Here is an 11596-nt window from a genome sequence, read left to right as displayed (position 1 = left end):
AGGAGAGGAGAGGAGAGGAGAGGAGAGGAGAGGAGAGGAGAGGAGAGGGAAAGCATTCTTCTTAATGAAGAGTAAAGGAGGTCACAGATAAAAGCAGGTTTCTAAATTAAATTTAGCAACTGTGGAGCTTTCTCAATGCGCAGTCCTGCAGAAAGAAGTCCATCTATAAAGGAAACTCAACACGTATATATTAGAAGTGCAGGCTGAGCTGGATGAATAACTCATGACTAATATAATTCATGGAATTTCTCCCCACTTTCTAGGAGAGCTGAACAGGAACTGCTCGTGACTTTCAGAGAAATATCCTGTACTTTAGAAACCAGCCACAGAATCATTTCCATGGATAACTGACACCCTTGGCATGAACGGGCCGCTGCTGTTACTGAGTGTGGGAGGTCCCAGCTCTTTTGACTGGCGTGTAGCTCACACAGCACTTTCCCACTCCACCCTGAGCAAGAGCAAGGCTTTGGAAATCACACGGTTGCAGATTTTACTCTCCTCCCCAGTTCAGTGACTTGTTTTCCGTGTTTGTGGCAGGGCATTTCCTTGCCTTCAGTGAAAATCCATGCTGTCGCTGCAGGCTGCGCGGGAGGATGTAAAGAGCCCTGGACACGTAACAGAGCCCTGGGCTCTTGGCCCTGAGCAAGTCGTTGTCTCCAAATGCTTCAGTATCAGCTCCGTCAAAATGGAAATATCAAAGAGCACCTTTGAAAATCACTAGCACGTAGCTACAAAAAGCTCTATAAAAAATATGGGCATTATTAAACTCCTGTGGTGGAATATTAACAAACATTCGTGAGAGCTTTCAGTGCCGTGTCTCCCTGGAAGCTTCAAGGCAGGGTGCCTCAGCACTGTCTTCCCTCCTCGTAGATGTGCCGCTCACCTATAAAAAATCTCTTGCCCTTCTGTGAATAAAGCGGAGTTGGATCAAAGTCCAAATTAACTGTCCAGAAGATTGGACAGTCTAAAAGGTTGTTGCACATTACTGTTTCCACAGCAACAGTGTAAGAGATGTTAACATACTTTTCAAAAAAATGAAAAAAAGAATGTCTCATTTTTATGTTTTATAGGCCCTTTGAATTCTCCACAGTTTTTAGTTGGATACTTACTTTGCTCATTTAAACAAAAAAGCACACACTTATCAAGCATATGGTCTGAACTTAAAGCTTTATCTCCAGATGTGATGTCTTCAACTGCTGTCAGCAATTCTCAAAGAAAGCCTTTGAAATTAGCTCTCTCTTCCAAGATCCTAGCTCTGAAAGACAGTTGGTTTGCGCGCTAGGAACTTGAGAGAGGATTTTTTTTTTTTTCTTCTCATTTCTAGTTTAAGAAGGAAGAGAATCCCCCTTATGGACAACTTTATTACAGTCTTTGGGAAGCAAGGAGAACTGCTGGGCTGAAATACAGCTCTTCATAACAGCCTCCTTTCAAGTCAACACTCATTTTTTTTCTCTCACACTGCGAGTCCCACAAATCTATACAAAGTATAGTTGAGAAAAAGAAAAAAACCACAGTTTTGTCATAAAAGCATCTTCCCATTAAAGCATTTGAAGGGAATATATGGGGAAAGTGGATTTAACTCTTTTGCCAGTGTTGCAATGTTTTGTTTTACTTCTGTATCAATTCTTTTTATTACAGCTTTCTGCGTGTTTCCTTCCACAGTTCTAATTGTGCACACAGCATTAGCAGAACAGAAGTAGAAATCATCACTGCTTTACCTCTGCACACAGAAATGCTTTGAAGATCTCAGACTGCAATTTGGAGGGATGCAGGGAAGGATGGTTAGCTTAGGACACCTTTCAAAATTCAGCCTGGCTTTTCAACCGGAAATAAACTCTAAAGTCCAAAGTTTCCTGGACAAAAGAAACTTAGATCTAGCAATGAATCTAGAAGACAGTTTTTATAATCAGTGCACTCCTACATTCTCATAAATGCTTTTACCCACTGAGGTCCAAGAAAAACGAGCATCAGAATAATGAACACATCGAGAGAGAGGCTGACAGAGACAGTATCCAGAGACAGTGCAGTTCTAGAAAGTATCTACATTGTGTGTCCCATTTCTAAAAAAAAAGGCTTCACAGTTAAACCCAAACATCAGGCTCATTACAATGTTACACTGATTTGGGGATGAATGTAAAGTGGATTAGTGCTCCCCCACCAGTTTTTAGAGGTCAAGAGCCTACTGAGGAAATAGTACATTTGCTAGCAGCCTTGGTTGATGCAAAAGATTGCTCTCGCACAGAAATTTGACTATGGCCCATCATTGCTAGATCAAGCACCATAAGAACAGTGCTAGAGGTATATTAATAATAGGGCAATGTGGAATAAATATTTTAGAAAGAGGAAGCTGTACTTCTGCCAAAGCAATTCCTAGGCACTCAAGCAAAACAACTGCATCATTCTTAGCAGGTGAAGGATTTCAGTGCGCTGCTAAGGAACATACCCATGATTATTCTTATTAAGCAATGTCTCGTGGAAAAAAAATGGTCAAAAATATCCCCGTGTGCTAAGGACACTTCAAAGTGCTCCAAATAATAGTACATGCACACAGAGTAATAGCAGACACTGAGATAATCCTTTCTGGCTACAGGTATCTGAACATCTTACGGAGAGCATGCATTTCAAATAACTCATTACGTGTTTTCCCCACAAATATGCAGCAGCTCAGGGGAGTTAAGTGATTTGCTCAAGAACATCCGAGGCCAGAGAACGGCAGTGGTGTGAGCAGACCTCACTTGCAATTCCCCGGCCCAGCAAGGGGGCCCCTGGCTCCCTGTGCAGCCGACCTGCTCAGAAACACCAACCTGGTGGTTTTCTACCCACGTAAGATACATTAACCAAGATGTTACGTGTACTCTGGCAAACACATCCACTCAACACTGAAACAAAAGCCCAGTGCAGCGTTCTCGCTGAGCAAGGTCTCACTGAAGTGAGCGATGCCAATAGCTCATCTTTTCCAAAGGGCCTGGCTACATATTTAAGGTAGTTGGAAGTGTAAATACTGCCTATGCCTTTTATGACATAATAAAAAGTATTTTAATGCAGTAATAAAATCTCAAATATGCCTTGACAAAGTTATTTTAAACACAGTTGTAAAGCTGATAGGTACTAAGTTTTAGACAGATATAATTTGAGAAAGGCCTTGACACAATATTATTTAAAATGAAAGTAAAATATTCTGCACATCAAGACTTAGTAAATAAATCTCTAGGCTTTTACAGCACTAATGAATGATTATGAACTTATTGGGTCTCTTCAGTAATTCACGTTAAAGGCCTGTTTGGTAGATGCAAATAATGGGGTGAGGCACATGCCTTAATCACAAGCCACTTTTCGCCGCTACCTGGAAAGGCAGGGCTCCAATCGTGACATTTTTTTGACTTAAACAGTAATATTCATAATAGTGGTCATCTAGTGCATGAGTAAGTTCAAACCACTCAGAGAATTAAAAGCACTGCTTCTTGCAATCTTTCCATCAAAATGTCACACAACCAAAATTAAAGTGAAGCCACAAAAGAAATTAAACTCTGATTACAGCAGTTAGCACTTAATACATACTAGCCCTCCACGAGGCATGTGGGCAATTGCCCAGGATAAAGAAGGGGATTTAACCAGTGCTATTCCAAGTCATCCTTGGTGGGGACTGAGAGCCAGAGCATCCCCGAGCCATCAGAGGCCATCCCACAACCAGGAAACCCACCAGGTAATGAGCCACAAAGGTAGTTTGTTTTAAATATATTCAGCCTGAGGAGTAAAACCCCCCAGGTTTTGCTTTTGTCAGTACTTCACTTTACCTTGAGAACTGCAGCAAGGGAACACGGACAGAAGGCAGGTTTTCCTGTGAATTTCCTTTGCATAAAAATTTGTGATTCTACAAACATCCCATGCTAAAAACACCCCACACTATCCCCCGCCTTCCCACCTTGAAAAAAACATGTTAAAAGGTGCTAATCAGATTTTGCTCAGAACGATTTTGGTGTCCAGCCAGCCTGGCACCACTTCCACCTGCCTTCACCTGGCACCAAGCATTTTTCCCTTGCCGAGTTTAGCTAGCACACTTCCAAGGGCTGCGTGCCAGCATTACAGCACGATAAAAAGTAAAATACACAGCGTCCTCAAATCATATGCAAGTAATTGGCAGAACGAAGACTCAAAGCCTCCTGATTTAGATGCTGCGGAGCCTTCTTCTTGTTAATTAAAAAAGGTTAGGTGAATGATTTAAGGGAACAATTCAGAAGAAATACAAACCTTCCTAAACCTTCGTTCAAAATATGAGCCGAAATTTCCAGAAATTCGTGAAAAGCTACCTTTGCAGCCTCATATGTGCTCGTGCAGCTTGTGCACACATACACGTACAAGCACACATTGAGCTCTTCACTTTCTTCCCCATCCACCATTTTTAACCAGCAGGAGAAGTGTCACAATGATGCTGGAGAACAATGTCTGCGTCCACAGAAAGTTCCCCACTCCTATTGTCTTCTCTAACATGAAGTTCATCATTCAGGGTAGGAAACCTAGAAAAAGAGTTTGCCTATTACAACTGTAATTATAGTGATAAGTGATATGAAAGCAACAAGGAACAAAATTTTGGACCTGTCAACCAACAACATTTYGAGTCATTCCATTTTGTGATCAACTTAAAATAATGCCATTCATTATTCACAAAAAAAAAAAAAAAAAAAAAAAAAAAAAAAAAAAAAAAAAAAAAAAAAAACTTAGGAAAGTTCTTCCTATTCAATTGCCTGTTTTCTTTGTTTTTCTATAAACACCACAATTATTTGGCATTTTTGAACATCAGAAGTAACCTCAGAAATGAGTTCCTGGTTACTTGTTTCAGCGTTGGCCAACACGGAGTTATCCAGACACAGTTACATGACAGGGCATGAGAGGACCCAGACTCTCCTGCCCGTCACACTGGTGGCTCTAGCCAGACGTCACTCCATTAATGCAGCCTGGGGATCCAGGTAGGAGGCCCTGTCCCCATGAGCAGGGTGCTGTGGGCACAGCTGGCAGAGCTGGGGCTGGCTCCTGGAGGACTGGAGCCCATGGAAAGCTGCATCGGATGCCTTGGGAGCTCTCCTGCACCAGGACACCCAGGAGTGCGAAGGCAGATGAGATGAAGGCGTCAGGTCGAAGCCAAGAGTTTCATTATGTGAAAGTTACTACTGAGAGGGAACAGTAAGATGTTAACTTTTAAAGATGTTTTAAGTCAACGCGTGCCGACTTCAGAGTCAATTGATTTACCTTCTCTTGTCAAAGCATGTTTGCGCACAGCAGGAAGGAGAAGATGTGAGAAGGGGGAAAAGAAGCACACAGCAAAACCACAGTAAATGCCAGCCCTGTAAAAAGCACAAGTCCTCCATTTGTCTGCATGATATATATGTAATTATTCACATTTAAATTTCATTCAAACAAACAAAACTTCTATTATCATAGAAGTTCATTATCAATTATCATAGAAGAATCACAGGGATCAGAAATCCTTTCCAGAGCAGGAGAAATGGAGGCTCCAGCACCTTTTACACCTTTTGAAGGCATGGCTTCACTCTGGATCCCAAAGCCAAAAGAAAATTAACTGAGCTTGGGCACTAAGTGCATGGCAGAATTCCTCTTCTCTTCAAAAACAAGATTTAAAAAGCACGTTCCCTTTGCTACTTACTGCTAGTGAGGTAGTCTCAGCAAATCAGCAGTTTTCTTCCCAATTCCAGACAGCAGCTGCCTGAGTTAGTGACCCGCCAGCTTGCACAAAGCCAAGTGTCATTTACTTTTAGGTCAAAATTCACTACTAAAAAATTATGACATAAAAAGTAGAGAGTACAAAATGTGTGAGCTAACTAAATACCGCCTGCAATCAGATGGGACCTCGGGCAGAGACAGAGACAACTTCATCCAATTCAGTTCCACCCTGCAGCCACAAAAAACTCTCTTCTTAACTCAGTTCCAGGCTGTTCGCTTCAACATTTACATCTCTTAACACTCGGCTTTTTCACCTATCCTTGCAGCAAATTAAGTCTATAGAAATTCTTGCAGTGCAGAAAGATGAAACCTGGTACTGTATGTCATTTAACCTTTCCAGAGTTTTTGCATTATGTAACTGCCAGAAGACAGTCTGTATGCAACCTCTCAAGCCTTATAGGGTAAATTCCTCACAGCAAAAGTGTCCTGCAAATCTCAGAAATTAAGCTCATATTTTTTCTGCTTTGGAGACTTTTTAATTCCAAAAATAAATTATCTAAGTTTTGTTCCTCCAGTTAGTTTCAGGGCAGAAATAATTAAAAAGAAAAARAAGTCTTCAGCACAAATTACCAAATGCTGTCAGCCCCACAACTTGCTGCTTGATTCAGACACTGGTTGACTGATTTGAAATTCAGGTGCTATACTATGCTATACCTACATAGGATGGGAAATAGATAGTCAACAGGACACTTATACTGAGCATAAATTTAAGAGTATGTATCAGCTGAAGTTCCTTACTGAACTGAGCTCATATAAATTATTTTTGAAGGCCACAGATGTCTCAAAGAGACATCAAAAATTGAGACTTAAAAAAAATCCCCTCACCTCACTTAAAATGTGAGGTCAAGAACATRGCAAAGACACAGAAATAATCCTGGCTTGACATTTTGGCCGCAAGTCCATTTCATCTTTTTAAGAAACTACTTTAACCAACTTTAAGATGTTTTGCATTTTATATTTTACCTGCATAAAACAGTAAGAATTAATCTGTTCATAAATGCACAGATGGAGAGTAGAAGTTCTAATTAATGAATCAATCTAAACAGCATTTGAGGTACTGCTTTTACAACAGAAGACTTACATTTTCCACCCCCCCTTCCCTCCCAAAAGGCTATGCATTCTTATACTTGCTCATCTGTGGGACTTTACAAGTGTTAAATTAACCACAGTAAGCCTTCCGTTTGTTCCCTGAATGCTATCAAAACATATTGAGAATTGCAATAGAAACATATTGAGAATTACAGAGAAAAAGTAAATTAAAAAACTGGAATATAAGGACTAAAAAGTTCAAACAAAGGATTTTTCCCTAGCTCATACCAAGATCTGGCTGYGTGCATAATTACACATAAATCAGACTTTAACTTTCTGTGCTTTGCATCTTGAAATCAAAAAAAAAAAAAGGTTTCCTAATGTAGATTAACTACACATTTATTCATAACCAGAGTTCCTATTACAGTCAGTATATTGTGGAGGTGATATAAAAAATGATAAGATATGCAGAAAAGGACCCAAAAAGTTCCAGTGATTTGTACTGTTGGAACAGCCTGCCAGGTTCCCCATCTAAATCCATCTTATAAATAATAGAGCTATCCTAATGTTTAGAAAGACACCCCTGACAAAAAAAAAAAAAAAAAAAAAAAAAAAAAAAAGCAGAGAAGTTCTCCAAATATCAAATATTCACTCTGGTTTAGACAAGTTCCATCAATGTCAGCTTTCTGGAAATATAAGTGAACTTAATTCAGATAAATGTTACCTGAAAGCAAATTTGAAGATTCATACTTCAAATATTCATACTTAAATATCAGGTTTTATTCTAAAGGCCATTTGCAGAGAGGGCAGTCCTTGCCCACCCTCCGTCTCACCCCAATTTCAAGCACTTAAATCAACAAGACAAGATCTAACTACACTCCTTGAGGAAAGGATGATGTACATAGATTTYATTTATTTTATTTTTCAGTAACCAGAGCATTTTAACTCTGCATCCATCCCCACAAACCCCAYCAAAGTACAACTGTCCTCTCAAAGAAGCTGTTAGTAACTGAGGCAGAAATGCTGTTGCGCTGTTGCTGAAGGGACCTTAAGCCAAGACCAAGGGCTTAGACATGCTCTTTGTAAGGATGTGTCCTGGTGAGATAAGCAGGGGTCTTGAAAAGCCTCCCACCCCACTTGCTCTTACACACTGGGTAACGCTAAGCCCCACTGGGCAAGCTGGTGATGATGAGGCAGTTTTAAACACGTTTCTTAGTAAAGTACATTTTCAGCCTTGGGAAGGAAAGCTAAGCTTTTATTACCAATGTTTTTTTAATGCAATTTTCCTGAGATGGGTTTGACATAACATCACTGGGGAATGCTCATGCCTGGGTTTTGCAGCCAGTTAGTGCCTCAGACAGCACTTTGGATCTGGCACATGGCTAGCACAGGCTCAGGGCCATCTCCATCCACCTCCTYCTCCAACAGGAAGCTGGCATGAAGTCCCTACCACTCACTGCCACAAGGTAAGACGGGACTGAGCACTCAGTGATAGTGATGGGCATGATGGCCTACGTTTTATAACAAGACAAGACTGGCGAGGAGACGTAATAGCTTTTATTTAGTCACCCAGCAAAACAGGTGCTCTTTCAGATGTATAAGGTTCTATTAAGATCCAAAGTAGAAGCACGTGCTTCAAGAAAGGCACAGATGAAGCAAGTTRTATTCTGGAAAACTCATGCCTCGGTCCCTGGACATCACCTACACTATCCTGAGCTGGGACCAGTACAGAGAATTATTTAAGAGGTGCCACCTATAAAGGCCTTTCTTGAAAGGCATTTTCCCAGAATCTGTGCCTTTGGCCTTCAAATATCCCTCCAGCTTAGCCAAACTGCTATTTCCCAGAATCTGTGCCTTTGGCCTTCAAATATCCCTCCAGCTTAGCCAAACTGCTATGCTGATCCTGCTTGCACCAGATGAATAAAAACACACTGCACAAAAGTAAGTAACACCAACAAATACCTCTCTTATGCAACAACCCCCAAAACATACGTATCCTGCACATGAACATTCCAGGATATAATATGCTTGTCACATTCAGTTGCCTTCCAGGAGGTACTGGGAAGCCACCAGAGAGCATACTCAGACAGACCCCAGAGAGACACTTCTGTGGGGGTCTGAAAAACAGAAAGATCCAGCTGTTAGTATGGTAACGTTTCTCACAGAATAACCCCTCTACTTCTGCTCTCTATCGTCATGAAAGACCTACAAAAGTCAAGTGAGGGGGAAAAAAGACAAATAATTCTGCTAAATGCTCCATACTTGACATTAAAAACAGTAACCAGGAGTTTAAAGAGGTCGTTTTATAGAACATTAGAAATTCCTCTCTTTCTACCCAAGCTGACCTTGCCAAGTGGAAAACAAAGTGCCTGTCTACCACATAGATGCACAGATGGCTAAAGAACAAGAAAGTACCATTCACCAACTTTTTGATGACACGTGAAACCATTAAAATATATATATATATATAAATCCCTATATTCTTGTTTATCTTCTACCAGTCCGAAGAGATTTAAAGGCTTTCTCCTGATAAGGATTATCAATAGGAGAAATGCAGCTCAGAAGCTGAATGTCAGGGAAACTGCTTACACTTTCCACCCATAGATTTTAGAAAGAGAAAGAAAACTGAGTTGGTGTGTGAGTTTTGAACATGTAGCAAATTCAAGAAACTTTCAGTCAGCTTGTGTCTATTTTATGAGCAAAAGAGGAGACAGATTAAACTACCTATCAGTAGCAAATAACAAACTCATTATGAATTAAATAGGTTCATCTAGAATCATACCTAGAAACAGGTATAATTTGAGTGCTTTTTTGCTTGCTTGCTTGGAGTGTCCCTCCTCCCCCAGCTTTATTTTTTATTTTATTTAGAAATGTAGRATGTTTGATTAGAAACTGAATATTTCCTTTTATTTCAGTTCCTGCGAATTCCTATGTCGGGGGCTGAAGGGGAAATTTTATCACCTGGAACTTGTGGCAGGGTGAAGAAATGGAAGATAACAACCTGATATCACGAAAAAGCTGGAGGAGGGAATGATCGAGCAGGGAGCGGGATTAATATAGCAACTTGGTAAACTGTTTGACTGTTTGTTCTGAATTATTGCAGAATTTGTTCTGTCTATATTAAAATTTTATAAGCAAGAGGATGATAAATCAGGTACAGAAAATAGAAAACTTTTATGTACCCTCAAGAGAATTGGTCCTCCTTGAAGTAATGTTTCTCCCAGCAGATGCTAAGGTATTTTGCTTGAAGCTTGAAAAAGAAAATACTGACACTTTAAGGAAATAAAGCTGTAGTGGAAGCAGATAAAAAAGTGATACTAGCATTTTAAATATAAATAGAGATGAAGCATTTTTGAAACAGGATGCATAGGAAGTGAGCAAATGAACACTGACAATTGGGCCTTCCCAGGATAATTTGTGTTTTAGTGTCTAAATCCCTCTCCCAATGAGTTCATACCCTTTGGGCTTGCATGCCCAAAGTCTTCAAAGTGTAAGGGTTCAGTTTCAGGGAGCAGCACACGTAAGTAATATATTCTTAGACTTATTAGGTGTGATGTGTTATCTGTTGTGTTGCACTATACATGGAAAGGAGGTGCTAATGACCTAGTATGCCTTGTAGGGAAGTCTTTTGAGGGTGAAAACTTTATGCAATTATTTCAGTTACTATAGTTAAGGTAATGATAAATCTTCTACCAGGATTTTGAGCTTATCCCAGAATAAGGAAAGCTTTCAGTCTGCTTCCTCTGTGCTAGAATGCTCCTTGGTCTGCAGAAAGGAGCTGGCTATTTATMTATAAAAGTAAGGTTAATTGAGTGGTAAAACATATCCCGTTCTGTCTTTCAGCAATTCCATTTTTTTCTGTCCCATTGTAGCTGCAGTTTTTGTTTTTTATTTTATTTTTTCCCTAAGCAGTCTCCTCAGGTATCTTTTGGGGAAATCTGCTGTACATTGTTAGTCTAATTGCACAAATTAGTTGCTGGATGGCCAGGGAGGGAGATGAGGAGAATCAGAAAGAAAGCAGACACATAAACTGCTCTCTCATGGTGGTGAATGAAARGGAACTACCTGCAGTGTAGCCAATGGCTAAAGTTAGAATGAAGATGGTCTGGTTTATTTATATTTGTTTTTCAGGTAGCATGTTGTACAAGTTTTTTGGGGCTTCTTCCTCCTGAATGAATAGCAATAGTAATAATAATAATAATTAGCAATATTAATAATAATCCCCCTATCTGAGGAAGTGACATGTTTCTCCTATATATATATATATTTATGTATGTATGTATCAGTGAAGCCTCCCCTCATGCACTGAGGAGAATCCTGTGCAGCTATCAGAGGAAGCCCCATGGGAGGACTGCACATCGATATGGTCATCAACAAGGACCCTGATAGAGTTAAGGAGCCTGGTGGAGCCTTTCTCAGATCAATGCTTGGACAGGGATCCCAAGTGGCTCGTGCCTGGAAAGAAAGCAATTAACAGACACTATCCCAGGGTACTGGGAATAGTGTGATGCACTACTCCTTCTTTACATGACAGCAGAGTGCATTACTCAAAAAAGGGAAGTCAGAAGAATGTTTATGGTAATAATAGCTGGTTCTAAAACTTTCCCCTGCCTCCCTTTTTCTCCTCCCCCCCCAAAAAAAACCAAAAAACAAACAAAAATAGTAGTTTCAGTTAACTCAAGCAAATGAGGCTAATTTGAGGAGGATGGTAGTATTCATAAAAGTCATACAGTTAAAAGAGAAGTTTGAAACAAACAGACGGTGAAAATCCAAAAGAGTTTGTGATTGATTTAAGGTTAAAGAGCTAATCTTGCAATTGCAGTTAGCAATC

Source organism: Nothoprocta perdicaria, unplaced genomic scaffold (assembly GCF_003342845.1).
Source record: "Nothoprocta perdicaria isolate Ctin4 unplaced genomic scaffold, notPer1 scaffold_169, whole genome shotgun sequence".
Classification (NCBI taxonomy): domain Eukaryota; kingdom Metazoa; phylum Chordata; class Aves; order Tinamiformes; family Tinamidae; genus Nothoprocta; species Nothoprocta perdicaria.
This window is presented reverse-complemented; position numbering follows the sequence as displayed.